Below are 15,494 nucleotides of genomic sequence, written 5' to 3'. Positions count from 1 at the left end.
AAGGTTGTTAAGGAAGGTCCTCCTTTGCATGGACAATATTTCAGCAGCTGTGTCTCTTATCTGCATATATTTCATCTCTATGTGGTCTCATGTCTATTAAATTTGCTTTTCAAATCAGAGATTCAACTCACTCTCAGAGTAGATGTATGTCATCTCTTTGCTCTAATCTGTTATTCTCTGGAATGATTCAATAGGTAAAATTATACTTATCTGACAGATGGTCAAACTGAGGCTCACAGGAGTCAACAAATTGCTAATGAGTAGCAAGTTGAGGAAGAAACTTAATTCAAGCTGAAATTCCTATCTCTCTACAACTAATCATTTAGCAAGGTTTTTCTCTTAGACCAAACTATTGTGACCCATTGTTGCTAGAGGCAAAAGACCTTAACATTAGAAATTTACTTTTTAGTGAAACTGCTTCTCTACACGTAAAAGGTATCAATGGTGTTTTCTCAGATATAGCACATACAAGTCAGTGGAGGAATACTTCAGTAACTAAATAATAAATATAAGTCTCCAATTTGGCAAATCTTCAAGCAGTGGTTGAATTCCTTGGCTCATCCTTTTATCTAATTTTGCACAAACATTATGAAGATGTCTTTTTGGTCCTGAAAAAGAATATGGCCTATAATTGAGGTCTGTTTCTTTTATGAAGCAAGACTACGTGGGGTTTACCACAAATATGGAGAAATGTGAATCCAAATTTGGTTTCTGGCTATGTCTATCTATTAGGATAATTGCTTTGTTCTTGATGTTCTTCTACTTATCTATGTACAGACAAGTGGAACAACTTTATAGAAATTATATGTGGGTATGTCTCTTGTACAAACACATAATTAACAGGAAAAGTTGTGGGAAAGAAAATTGGGTAAAAACAGAAAGTGAATCATACTTGGGCTGGAATAGCCAGAGTTCCTAGCACACAAACAAATACTGCCTTATCTCATTATTTAACTTTCATGTGTGATTTTTTTACTTTCTAATTAATCAAATAATAGATTCTCTGAAGGCAAATTCCATCACTTACTCTTCCTTTGTCCTATCTACAGTGCCATAGTGTAGTGCAAGTAGAGTTGACAACCGTAAAATTATTTTTGTACCAAAGTAAATACTTAGAACTAACTTGGATCTTAATTCTGTTAAGGCACATATTCTGAAACCATCTCTTCTACATCTATTTTATCTGTCCTCCAAAATGGCCATGTGAAGTGACTGTGAAACCCTACAAAACTTGGACCATTGTTAGCTTTGTCCATGAAACCTTTCCAGGCTCTTCAAGTTATGCTAGATGCATCCTGTCTGTATTGGGTACATATTGAATTTGAGGTATTTATCTCATTAATTTAAAATAGATTTTTTTGTTTTCACTATGGGCTTCTTGTGAGTTCTTTGAGGACAAAGGTCACATTTTTCTCTGTACTCACAGAACCTTCCCTAATTCTTATCACTGCATAAAAGATGCTCAATAAAATAAGTGTGACTGCTCCTCAGTCTTTTTTTTCAATGAGAGTTCACTTATGTGTGGAAATATACTCATTTATATGTGAAGACATTTATTTTTAACTAGCTCTGCACTAATTTGGAACCATTAAAGCCCTTAGTTTTGGGGCCTCCCCGGTGGCGCAGCGGTTGAGCGCTGGGTTGCAAAGCTGCCCGCAGCCTCTGCAGCACCAGTTCGATTCCCGGCCGCCGGGCGAGGGTCCCACATGGCGCGCAGACCTCTCCTGCCGCCCGCTGCTCCCCTCAGCAGTGTACTTCATCTGTCTGCCTGCTCTGTTCCCCACTCTGGCTCTGGTGAATTCTCTCACCCACCCGCGCTTCTGACTGTACCCAGTGCTTGTATAAATAAATAAATAAATCTTTAAAAAAAAAAGACTCCTAAAAAAAAAAAAAGTAAGAATTACAGCAAAACAATCAAAATCTTCAGTGAGACCATATTATTGGGATGTTATGTATTCCCATCCCTATGGACTTCTTCCATTCTTAGAGACATTGGGAGATTTTCACACTGTTTATATAGTAGGGACTTAAAAAAGAGAGCTCAACCATTCTCTGTGATGTGTCAATATGACATTATTTGATTCCCTTCTATAGCTACTATGCAAAAGCTACTGCTGTTTGACTATTCTTTTTACACCTAACCTAGGTTATAAGGCTCCTTAAAAAACGTATTTTTTCTTTTCTGCTTCCTCTGCAACAAGGTGATCTCTCAGCATCTGTGGTTTTCCATCCTCTGACTTGTCACATTGCTTACAGCCGCATCTCCCTGTGTGTTTAAAATGTTGATTTTCTCCTCTTTTTTTCCTATTTTTAAGATAGCAAAAAGATAGATCTGTTATTGTTATTAATAGCATACATTTCTTATATACATTCCTAACAGAAATATTAAGATAGATAATATTTCCTATGTAGCTTATTTTCTTATTTATAAAATTACTCTCTAACAGAGTCATTGTTCAGCTCTGTGTTTGACAGTAATGAGACATTTGATAACTATATTATGGGTTTATTCTTATGTATCTGGAGATTACATTTCAATTGTCAGAATGGTTTCCTGAATTTGAACTAGGATCTGAACTTTGACCACAAATCACAATAGTACAATCAAATTTTTGTTCTTAGTACAAATAAAATGTATATTTCAATATCCAAATTCTATACATTAAGAAATGGAATTTTTCTTCTTCACTTATAATAGCTAATCATCACAATTGCTAGTATTTTTCTGAATCATGGCAATGGGATAAGTGCTAAGGAGTTGGGTTAATGCAGCTTTCTATAGCTGAGTTTATGAGTTATAACTCTTAATCCAAATGAAATACAATTTTATTTAAGGTAGATCTGCAAGTGGGAGAATGACTATTAATTCTGAAATTCCAAAGTAACTAATGTACTTGGTTTCAAGCCAGGTACACTGTGAGTTCTGGATTTAAGTACTCTTGTGGGAAATACAGAGAGAGACTTTTACATATGGATTCGCAAAAGAAAATGCAACTGTTCCATATAAGAAATATAGAGTTATTCTTAGTACTTTTTTATGTGTGGTTGACTATATATTTTTGAGCGGTGCCATTTTTAACACTTGGCAATTCAAGCCAAAGGCCTTCGTTTCCTGGGGTAATTTTTAAAACTCACCCATTCATACAATGAGCATTTAGTGAGGATTGATAGTATAGTTTTGCATTTAATTTGATGAGAAATGCAAGGAAAGTGTGTTCATTGGATTTGGGAAACAAACTGATGCATATATTTGTGTGTGTACCTACAAGTATACATAAAACATTTGAAAGCAAAATGGGACTGCATGTTAATATATTAAAAACTACATATTGACTCCTTAATATCCTATGAGATAGAGATTTAGCAGCACCTGCCCTTGAGGAACTCATAAGCTGATGGTGTGGGAGAGGAAGATGGGTGGGGTGATAAGCAAGCCAACTTTCTGAGTTGCCACAATAACATTGTTGACACAGTTACACGTTCTTCTGGTGAGAAGTGGGAGGGCTTCAGAGAAAATGGGAGTTTGAGGAAGTTCTTTTTTTTTAAAGATTTATTTATTTATTTATACAAGCACTGGGTACAGTCAGAAGCACAAGAAGTTGAGAGAATCCACCAGAGCCAGAGGGGAGAGCAGAGCAGGCAGACTGATGAAGTACACTGCGGGCGCAGCAGGAGAGGTCTGCGTGCCATGTGGGACCCTCACCGGTGGCTGGGGATTGAACTGGCACTGCAGAGGCTGTGGGCAGCTTCACAACCCAGCGCTCAATCGCTGCACCACCGGGGAGACCCCCTGAGGAAGTTCTTGAAAGTCAGTATAGCCAAGTTGGGTTGTGTATATACACTCATTGAGATACGGCAAAGAAGAAAGATTCATTTGAGGTCAGAAAACCTCTCTGGAGAACTGAGTTACTTCTTGCAGGAAATTTACATATTACAATGACAAATACTTATAATTTATCTTATTTGATATATGAATATCAAAGCAATACATGGAAGGGAGCCCAAGCCAGAAGATCCTCTCAGGCAAAGTTTCAAGAAGTAGGCATATGTACAGATAATGGTGGAAATATGTTTACTTAAATGAAGGAGAGGGTAGTGATCCTTTGACTAAAAAGAGATCAAACTAGATGGACCCAGGGTTGAACAACTCTGACTGAAGGGTTGGATCAAAGGAGAAATGACAGTTATTTTAAAAATATAGAACATTACATGAGTGCTAGTTATTCTAGGGTGAGGCAGCATAGTATACTGGTAAAATACAGAGATTGAGTTTGACTCATGCCTCCATTTCCCTCTGGGTGAATTATTTCACCTCTTTTTAGTGGCCTCATTTATAAAGAGAGGGGGTATAATAGTTCCCCTTTCACAGGGTTATTATGAGGACTAAATGAGGTGATATTTCAAATGCTTAGAGTAAGTTCAGCACATTTACATGTGTGTGTATATAATACAATACAATACAAAAAGTATATATTTATAGAACAAAGATATTCACTAGGTAATAGAAAACTATTATGGAGTCAAAGGCAAGGGGATATACAGTAAAATAATGTGAGTGGAAGACTATCCTGGTAATGATATACAGGGAAGGTGTGAATGAGGGTAATTTTTGGAGTCAGGAAGGTAAGATGGGACAGATTTTCATGGCTAGCTGGATAAAGACAGTGGGGGCCTGGAATAGGGTAGAAAAAAGCTAAGAAATTTAAATAAAAGACATATTAAAGGAAAGAAAGAACTGTTAGAACTTGAGGGGTTAACATGGGGATGTGAGGAGTTGTAGCCAAAGATGACTAATGTTGAGGTTTTCAGAGGTTGGGAAAAGAGTGGTGCCATAGACAACAAATGGGGGAAGTTATGCACGGATGGACCTCAAAGCTTAGTAAATGAAATCTACTGCACTTAGCCTGAATTTGCTCAAATAATAATAATCATTAGCTAGAATTTCTTCTTCCTTTGTGCGATTCTTTTGCCATCTGTTCTAGGAACAATTCAGGATGTCAGTGTTCTTTGAATGGAAAGCAAATTCTAAAAGAGATCTTTTATTTAAAAAATATACTTCCCAACCATTTAATTAAATTAAAAATAAGACAAAGATAACAAAGAACTTAACTTTTCAAACACTTAGAATTGACCAGAATATAGTTGAAAGGCAATTTCAGTTGGAGGGAAAAAAAAAAATCCCAATGAAACAAAATAAAACAAAACAAAAACTAGGTCAAGAAATGACCCTCAGGCAGAGTCTTAAATCTTAAAGGTCAACGGGTCAGTATACTTTAAAAACTGTAATTATAGCTTTTAATTCTTCAACTGGCTTACCGTGTCATGTAAAGGTTATTCACTCTCATATACCATAGCCCATAATGTCACTTGAGGTATCCTTATGGCTTCTCCAGGTATTAAAGAAGCTTGATATGTTTTTGTTTCATTAATCTTTTCTCAGAGGCCAGTGATGAGTTCATCTGACTCTTTTCCATCAAGTTGAAAATTCTTTTCAATTAAAAACTCATCTCCACAGATGGTATTAGCATTAGGAGAGGCCTATTCTGTCTAAAATAACAAATATTGAGATATTTCAGGAATTGCTCTATAAATCATTGAAATTAGAATTGACTATGGGTTTTCAGCTGTGTGTGTGTGTGTTTATGTGTGTCTATATGTGTGTTGTGTGTAGAAGTTGAACTGATGAAAATTTGGCCCATTGTTTTAGTTGCTAGAATGGATCATTTTCATCCCAGTGCCTGGACAATCTTGTTCCACATTCATGTGAAATACTGTGAATGTTTTAACTAAGCTCTCAACTATGAAATACTTTATCCAAAACATTATGATTAGGAAGGCGATAATAGAAATAGTTTAAACCAGGAGAGAATGCTCTGTTAAAGAGGATTAGAAAGACCATTTATTGAATAGTATGGATTTCTTCCAAGCCCCTGTGTGCAGAAAGCATGCAATGCGTGAATAATTCATCTAGAAATTCTATCGTGAAGTTGTATCAGTTTCCACAGTAAAACCTGGCCATGGAGGAGGAAAATACATCAACATCTGTGACAAGCTCTATGAAGAGACAGTGGCAAAGCCTTTCAGGCACCAGGAGTAAAGCAAAATATAATAAATTCACTTAAGTGTCAAATTTGTGTCGGCTGAATAATGACACCATATGTCTGGGTTGCTATGTCACTCTAGGTTGCTCTGAAAAAACACATGGCTTTATAGAAACGGCTGTCAGCCCAGGGAAGAAATGCTCTTGGCTACTGCCTTTCTGTCAGAGAAAACAGAAAGTATCCCAAAAATGCAATGTCCCATTATTAGAAATGTTGGGGTTTGTTGTTTGCTTTTTAAAAATGGTTTCATCAGCATCTAGAGGCTATTTAGGCTCTCTTAGGTGTGTTATCCTTCATAGGAGCTGGAGCAAGAAAAACATCAGTTGACCTGGAGTTTGATGATATAATATACCTTATCTTATAATATACTCTCCTCACAGCATTTATTTTATTTTTAAAAAAGATTTATTTGTGCATAGAAGAACTGGGGTGTAGGCCTCACAGCATTTAAATAGGCGTCTAACTAATCTTCACACTATCCCCAGGGGAAATTTAGGACTCTGATATGATTTTGCTCCAGGGCAAATTGAGACACAGAAAGGTTTTGGTCACATTAGCCCTCAGGAGGCATGATTCTGGAGACAACATTCTTTACTCCAGGTAGTACTTGACCATGTGTGCCAGACTCTCTTTATGGAAGTAGGATTTGTCTTTTTTCCTGGGCCTCTGCATTTCTTTTCTTTCTTTTTTTTTTTTTTTTAAGATTTATTTATTTATGCATACAAGAACTGGGGTACAGGACAGAGATTCAGGGGTGAGAGGATTCACCAGAGACAGAGTGGGGGAATAGAACAGGCAGACTAACTGAAATACACTACTGAGGGGAGCAGTGGGAGAGACAGGGGAGGTCTGCTACGCCTTGTGGGTAGCTCCCTGGCTGGCTGGGGGGATCGAACTCGTGCTACAGAGGCTGTGGATAGCTTCCCAGTGCTGTGCTTAACACCTTGCACCACCAGGGAGGCCCCTGGGCCTCTGCAATTCTATTGGCATGCAGAGTTGGCCAGGTGCCTGCTTTGCGGCTGCTTCACTGCTCCAAAGGTGCAGCGTCTAGGTTCAGCAGTTATGTGAGTAGGAATCCCACAGTTTGTGCAATGGGAGGCTGTTACCTGAGTTTTCATGCTTGGACAGAGACCCTATTACATGGCGATTATGTCCTGGGTAACTGCTAACCAGCCTGGGGCTCTGCTGGAATCAACAGCCCTACCTCAGCTGCACACAGCCAGCTTTTTCTGTGCCTTGTATTTCCATCACAGTTAGTCCAATAGCACTAAAAGTAGATGTGGCAAACATAAAGCATTTGGAATGGGTTATATGTAATTTTAAGCACAAGGACATAGGCAGAACCAAGGTAATTTTGTGAATCGATCTGTTATAAGGAAAGTTACACATTTATTTGTCTTCTATATAAGAACCTTCCCCTAAAGAATTTAAAAATCAGTAAATTAACTTTTAAAAATAGGACCGTTTTAAGAGTGGTTTCCAGCAAAAATGGTGCTTGTCTGAATCACATAGATAGCTTGTGTGTATGTATATGTGTATGTATGTACCCTCAGAGACATTGATTCATTAGATCTGGAACACAGCCTGGGATTTTTAAAACCAGTCCCTGGGGTGAATCTGATGTGAAGTCAATGATTCTTCAGGGCTACACTTGCCCTTAGTTCCTCTAGCCTTGCCACTTGGGAGTATAAAACATCAAGTGCAAAGTGAAACAGATAAAAAAGATTTGTGGTTTCCTGACCAGACAGAGATGTTTCCCTTTCAGCAGTATAATATATAGAAATGGAGATGATAATATAAAGGCAGTGGTTCAGAATGGATCTGAAAAGCATAGTTTAAGACATGTAAAGGAAGCCTGGGAGCAACACTAGTCTGGGCTTCTCTGATTGCTTCCTTTGCTCTAGCACCATCCTAATCTCATCCCAGTTGTTTGTGGTAACAATCTAGTTCTCTATTGACTTTACTTTCTCTTGAAAATAGTCAAAGGATAGGTTATACAGTGGTAAGATGGTCACAAATTCAAAAGGGTGCCTACTTCTCCACCCCTTTGTGTTAAGCCCGTGATTGTAGGAATCAAAAGAATGTCAGAAATCACTGTGTCCATTCTCAGGTTGTGCCTTTGAAAGGAGTAGCTACATATACTTGTCTCTCTTGTGACGCTAGCTCTGAGTTGCTCCTTTTGAAACCCAACTGCCGTGTAGACAGACAAATAGCATGAGTCTTGTGAAGAGGCTACATTCAAGCATTTTGTGCAATGCTCTCAGCTAATGCTCCAGTTAGCTGACTGGAACTAATGTCAAATGTCAGTCGTGAGAGTGAACCATTTTGAATATATTCCAGCCCCCTGAGCCCCAGATAACTGCAGCTCAAGTCAATGTCACATGAAGCACCACCCAGCTAAGCCCAATCAACCCACAGAACCTCAAAAATTAACAAAAGCATTGGTGTTTTATGCCACTAAGTATTGAAGCTGGTTTGTTTTGCATGAAAAGATAACTAAAACAAAGGATCAGTGTATTTTCTAGTCTCTACCAGTCACCAAAAGGTGAAAATTGGATCACAACTACAATTTCACACAGTATTTTTGGCAGTATCTTCGCCTGCTTTGTGGGAACTCCAGTCCTCTCATATTTTTTCCACATAATTTCTCTATGAGATGTTTAGAATGTATGATCTGGGAACCAATCTTTTTGGCTACCTTGAGGCACTATTTTTTTATTCTTACTCTGATGACAACTCTGCTCTGAGGTTATATCTTTTTTCCTTGTTGAAACTAAGTAGAGCAGTTAACTCCCGATGTCTCTGAAAGCAGCACTATAATGACTATGACAATAATCATGGGTCTGTCAATGTCCAAAGGTGAAGGTAGTGGGATCTATATTAGGATCCCATGTCCACTACGAATGCAGCTACTGATGCCATTGTGACTGATGCTTTGTGCTTGTAAGAGTCCATGAGATTTTAGAAAATGGTTAATTATTTTAAGTAGTGAGTTTAGTGCCTCTATCTTTATACTGCCTAAAAGTTTAGTTGAACTGGAGTAAGATCATATTCTTTTGAATGTTTGTTCACTTGAGATGGGGAAGATTCAAATAATCTATATATATAGAAAGACCTGGATAGATGTCCCTAAAGGTGAATCATTTAGGCCAACTCAAAAATTGACTGGACAAACTTCCAATAGTGTGCTGTTGAGGGTGTTTCTCAAGCAGGTTTTATTTATCAGGACATCATACTTTATTTAGGTGACTTTTTGACTTGTTTATTCTTGTCTAAACAAGGCAAGTAGAAGATAAAAGATTTCCTCTTTAGAATGGAATGATAACCTTAGTAACAAATAGGAAATATTAAAGAAACAAAAACTGGAAATAGGGGGGAAAGCAGATTTTAATCTCTAATGTACTAGTTAGCTATATATACCTATATACCATTCTCACATTAATTATACCAATACCTTGGGATTATTTCTGGGAAATAGTTTTATGTACTTCTTTTTTTGTCTGTTCTAAAGGGACTGTGCTTTCCTCCAGGACTAATGTTGGAACAGATATAAGGTATTTGAAGTATAAAATATCTGATTGAAAATATGACAGTATGTACAAATTTAATGAGATGGGAAAGTGGGGGAGAAAAGGGAATAAACATTGACAAAAGGGTATCAAGATGGAATTGTCTTCTGGGATTATGTTACAGAAGAGCTCATCTCTTGTTTATAGTTTTGGAAAACAGAAGGGAAATAAAAAGTCTGGGGCGTGTTTCCTGGGCATCTAGGCAAGAGATTAATGAGAAAATGAAGGGGAACATTATGCCTGAAACAGAACCCTCTTTAATGTTCTCCTTTGAGATAGTCAGAGAAATAAGATCAGAAAAGGATTCTACTAACTGATTTGGTTGCTTCCTACAGTAATGCAATGATTGGACAATGATTAATCCCCTGTGACACTGGTGCATTTTCAGTGTCATGAAACATCTTAGAAAAATTGAAAAGCCAGAAAGAACTGAAAATGAACTCTTTCCACACTACTTTAAGCAAAAAATAAAAGTTTTACTCTTCAGGCAGTTAAAAACTAATGTTGGAAATATTTTACTAAATATATCTAAAAGTAAATTGCTTATGGTGATGGAGTTATGTTAACTTGGTAATTTTCATTGTAAAGTATAAAAAGGTCTTAGTTAACTTGACTATTTTTCTTCATTATGAACATCTGGTTAAGTTCTTATATACAAATGTGAAGGAATTATATTTTTTGGAGATATAGTTCTAGGAGTCCATGTGACACTTGGAACTTTCTTTAACCTGCCAAAAGATGCTCTGATAGCTTTCAAATTTTGAGACTCACTTTGTCAGACACATTGGCAAGAAGCCTACGTTTGAGGAGTAGGGCTTTCAGATGTAGGACCTCTTAGCCAATTTGGAAGATTCTGAATTTTTGTTGGAACAATAAAGTTGAGTTCTAAACCCTTTCACCACATGTTATAAATATTAACAATGAAGGTAATGTGGGTGGTGGAGATTTTTTTCTGAAGTGGGGATTTCAGTATTGGCTAGGATGATAATAAAGTCATTCACTGAGAAGCAGAACAGGAGGTTGTTCTAATTTTACATTTGCCTTGTTTCTCATGAAGGAAAAGGAATAAGAAACAGTTTGAGCATAGTAATCAAGTTTATAGCGTCAACATAAATGGATATAAGGGCTTGGGCCAAATTATGCGAGTAATTATAGTTTACAATTTTCAGGAGGCATATCACTTAGTAATTAAGAAAACAGTCTTTATGATCAGAATCCCTGGACTTAAGCAACATCTCTGCCACTATAAGCTATGTGAACTAGAACTATATAGAAATTAAGTAACTCATCCAACATTCTCATCCCAATGTCTGTTAGAGTTAAGAATACTACTTAACTCATGAAATAGTTGTGAAGATTTATTTTCATTTTTGGTTGAATACTTGGGGTAAAACATTAAGTACTCAGTAAACGTTATTGCTATCATTATTGTTGAATGAAAAAAAATTGCCCATGAAAAAATTTATTCAGTCAGGGAGAAAAAGTATTTTATTTAAAAACAACATTTTTCTATTACTTAATTATTAGCATTCTCTAGTATCTTTTCAGTACTGAGAAAGAGGGGACTAAGTGGATTTCTACATTTATAATTGTGACTTTGATGAATTATTCCTTAAATGGGAATTTTACATATAATCCTTAATAGGTTGGCTAATGGCCTTAATGCCTTTTATACCATTCCTCAAATACTGAACTAGAACACCTTTTCTATCTTGCTGGACAAGGAACATCCTCTCACATCCTCTTCATTTTACTATTAAACCAAAATTATTTCTATGGGAAAACATGTTCTGGGAGCACAAGAAATATTTGTGACTACAGCGTATCTTGCCCCTGCCACTTGGCTGAATCATGAGAGCACGAGATACAACAGGATGCATTTTCAATTTGTAAGTAAGATTAGAAAATGTCACTTCTGAAGGAGAGTATAAGAGAATACATCAGGGATGAACTCATTGTCTGCTCATATGCAGAAATAAGACTTCTGGGTGCAACCTAATTTGTACTTCACCCACAAACTTACTGTGCTTCCAAATCGTCATACAGGATATCTCACAAATTCAGTCAAGGGCTTTGAAACTTCTTCCTGAGTCCTGTCAAAGTCATCTTCCTGTCTTGTATTCTTTTCAGAAAAAGAATGTAATAATTCATTTAATACATGTAGACAACATATTTAAAGGGAATATTGCCTTATCATTTAAGGATGGTGGTGATTTACTTGAATTCTAGAAAACGATTGAGAAGCTAATTTATTAGGGTATTAGCAAAAAAGGACTAAAAGATTGTCTTTGAGAAATATTTCTGGAAACGCAGTTGGGAAACACAGGTTATCACCCTTCATGGTAGATCCTGTTAGCATTACATTGACACTGCACTCACCAAGCTACCTTTCAAATATAATTTTGATTCCCATGTAACTTTCCTCTAAAGGAATAAATGATCTGACTACACTCAAGAGTCACTCCGAGTCTTTGGGTGGTGTATGTTTTAGATCAGTCTCATTTAGGTAATGCCAATCTCCAGAAACTGATGAAACTGGGTCAACAAAAAAATAATTATTGCAGAGCTCAACCTAAATGGGCTACAGTGGACCTTTTTGATTTTCAAAATGCAGTCAAGTCTGTCAGTCTGCAACAACAGACATCCTCGTTTGGCTTTGCTCTCCTACAGCAAGGGACTAGAAGTTCAGAGAGATCAAGTCTCCCTTTATTTCATCCTCCATCTACAGAGACACATATTACCACCTTTCCATCAGGCTAAGCAATGTTCTCATTCTTCATAAATTGGCAGAGAATGGAAAGGAAGTATTCTATTGACTTAGGAATTTGTGAGTATAACAACTGAGATCCTTGGAGGTTTCCTACTCTCAGCTCCAATGATGACATCATTGACACAATATCATTGAAGAGAACACTTGATTTGTGCTATATATATTCTTGGCCCTAATCCAATTCCATTAAAAACTGAAGATAAATTTTTATTTCTTGCATCTTAAATTCTTGGCAAATATCCAGATAACTACACTATCAAAAAGTAGTCTCTGTATTTGTTTAAAATTTGTCTTACTTGGTGGAGGGATATAGACTAACTGCTTAGGCACCATATATGATAGCTCCAGAAAGGTAAGACATATAATACAAATATGCTAACATTTAAATGCATTCATGCCATTTGTTACTTTACAATTTGAGTCTTACTGTGGTTACAAAAATTCTTCTCCTGGAAGAAATAAACCACCTACCAAAGCTGTTTGGCAGGTATGTGATTCACATATCCTGTTGGTTCTCATAAGAACTAAAGAAAGTATCAACCATTTTTTCCTGTCCTATTTGACTTAATTCATTGAGAAATTTGTATAAGAGAAAATCCATAGACCTTTTGAGAATCAGCTTTAAATGAGTAATACTTTTCCTTGTTTAAAAAAAAAGCGCCAATCAAAACCAAACCTCAGGAGTGTCAACTTTTCCTCACAGAAGCTGCCCTCTGCCTTACCTGTGGAAAACGCAGCAAACCCTATGAGCCAGCCCGGAAAATACCTTCAGGCACCAAACTTGCAGTCTCAGAAACCACTAACAAGGTGATTTCTTTTCACGGACACTCCCTTCTCCTTTGCAAGAAATATAAAGAGATGAGCTACCTCATAACCTCCCAACTACCTTTGCTCCCCCTGAAGTCACAAGTTCTTTGTTTATCTTTTCTTTTTGAACCCTGGCAAAGTATATCAAAGTGATTTGGTCTGCCAAACCTTTGTTCACTTAGGAACTGGCTCTGTGACAAATGCCTGCAGAGAAGAGAAAAGATTTCTGTGTTTTTTAGTGTTATTTTCTCCCTTGAGATGTTTCCAGCGACTTGAAAGGAGGGCTGTGCTGAGGAACTGATTAAACTTGCTTGTTTTAAAATTGAAAGTTGGTGTGAACAACCAGCTTCCTCTGCCTTCACTCTTAGCCCAGCAGCCCAGGTAACTGGGATCATTTATCACAGAAATTACAGCTGGAAAAAAGCAGTCCATTTCTCATCTCCTTTTTTCACCTGAGCAGGGGAGACTTGTTCCCTGTGGTCTCCATTGTTTGGTTGAATTTTAAAACATGCTTCTTCAGAAAGATAGTGTCCCAAATTTCCTCTGGGACTTCCTTCCAGAGATGAAAACTTGGGAAAATTGTTCTGTTAATAAGTTGAAGATTTCTTTTGGTTCGGTTCATCCCGTTATTTTGAAAAAATTCTTGCCTCCTCTGTGCTTTGTGGTCTTCTGAAATTAGTCATTCTCCAGTTTCTCCACATCTAAAGAAGGGAATTATATCATCATTAAAATACTGTTTTGAAAAGTCTAGGAGGCTGGAGCCATAGAAGGTGTTTAAGACATCTGACTAGTTTCAGTGGCAACAGTGTTTCTTCAGGCAACTCTCGTTTTTCTAAAATCTAAAGAAAGCATTTGTGAATCTTGAAGTTGTAGAGATGCTGTGCCCAGAGCCTACAGAATAATAGGGGCCCTGGGACTGACTGGACTGTCTGATGTGGATCCTCGACTAAATGAGAAGGTCAGAATCATTTGTAGGGTGCACTTACTCAACACCCAAGGCCATTCTCATCTTCCAGGATCCCTGGGTGTTCTTGACATCTCTCCACACCTTCTGTCTCTTGCTTTTACCTTCACTGAACCTTGCTAAAACTGTCACCTTTGAAAGTATTTGCTAAACTAGTGAAACAGCTGAGATATTGACTGAGTACTCCTCTTCCTAGTCACCTCAGGGCACTTATGTTTAACAGTGAATACTGCCTTTAAATTGGAGGAGTACTTTTTCCATTTTCAGAATTCCAGATGCATGGGAGGCAATTTTTTCCCATAGTAAGGAGATGGAAGGTATGGAAGGTATCAGAAACCTTCCATACGTGTTAAATGATAGATAACATCTGTGAGCCAACAATATATTTATTTAACTGAATCTTCACTTTTGTTCCTGTTAGACCAGTACTATTACCCTTCCTGTTTTATGGATATGCAAAATAAATTTGGGGAACTTTCAGCACTTTATCTAAGATTGCTCAGTAAATTATAGAACAGGGCTTGAACTTAGGCAGTCTGACTTCAAAACCTGTGTTCCTAAATCAATATATAGTTTTAGTAGTGTCAATGGCAGTGCTACTAATCATAGCAGGGGACATTTTTGGAGAGCTTATATACCAGGCATAGAGATAAGCCCTTTGGTGTGTGGTGTCCTATTTAATCCTCAGAATCATCTCATGGACTAGGTTCTTTAAATGTTTTAAATATATCTCCTCTTAATATACAAGGAGAATAAAGAATAGAAAAACAAAGGTCACATTCATTTAACATTATCTCATTCAAAGGTATATTCAAGTTTACATAACTAGTAAGTGGCAGAGTTGTGGATTCAAACCCAAGAAAACCGATGCTATTGTTGCTTTTCTGCATCCCTGCCTTCCTTGGTGACTCTCTATCTCCATAGAGACCCAAGTGTCCTTGACTTCCCAGTGGTCATAAGGACATGCAGGCCTTCAGCCATTACTTTACAAATTGGTCATAATTTACCCTAGAACTCCTGTAGGAGAGGAGAGTGTTGGTACCCATGACAGTGGAGTTCTGGTCTTACCCATAACCCAGAAGAATTAATCATTTCTGTTTTCTTATGTAATTGGATATTTTTCAGGTAGAGCCATATTTATCCCCTTCTAGTATTGTGTGCCCCACTAGGTATAAAACATGATGTGAAAATCAAACAAATGCTGTCTTTCAAAAGGTACTCTGCTTTGACAGCTCACTGGACAATGCTAAAGAAAACTCATTGTTTGAAACAGAAAAAGAAGA

This window comes from Talpa occidentalis, unplaced genomic scaffold (genome assembly GCF_014898055.3).
Source record: "Talpa occidentalis isolate TD23 unplaced genomic scaffold, MPIMG_talOcc4v2.1, whole genome shotgun sequence".
Lineage (NCBI taxonomy): Eukaryota > Metazoa > Chordata > Mammalia > Eulipotyphla > Talpidae > Talpa > Talpa occidentalis.
This window is presented reverse-complemented; position numbering follows the sequence as displayed.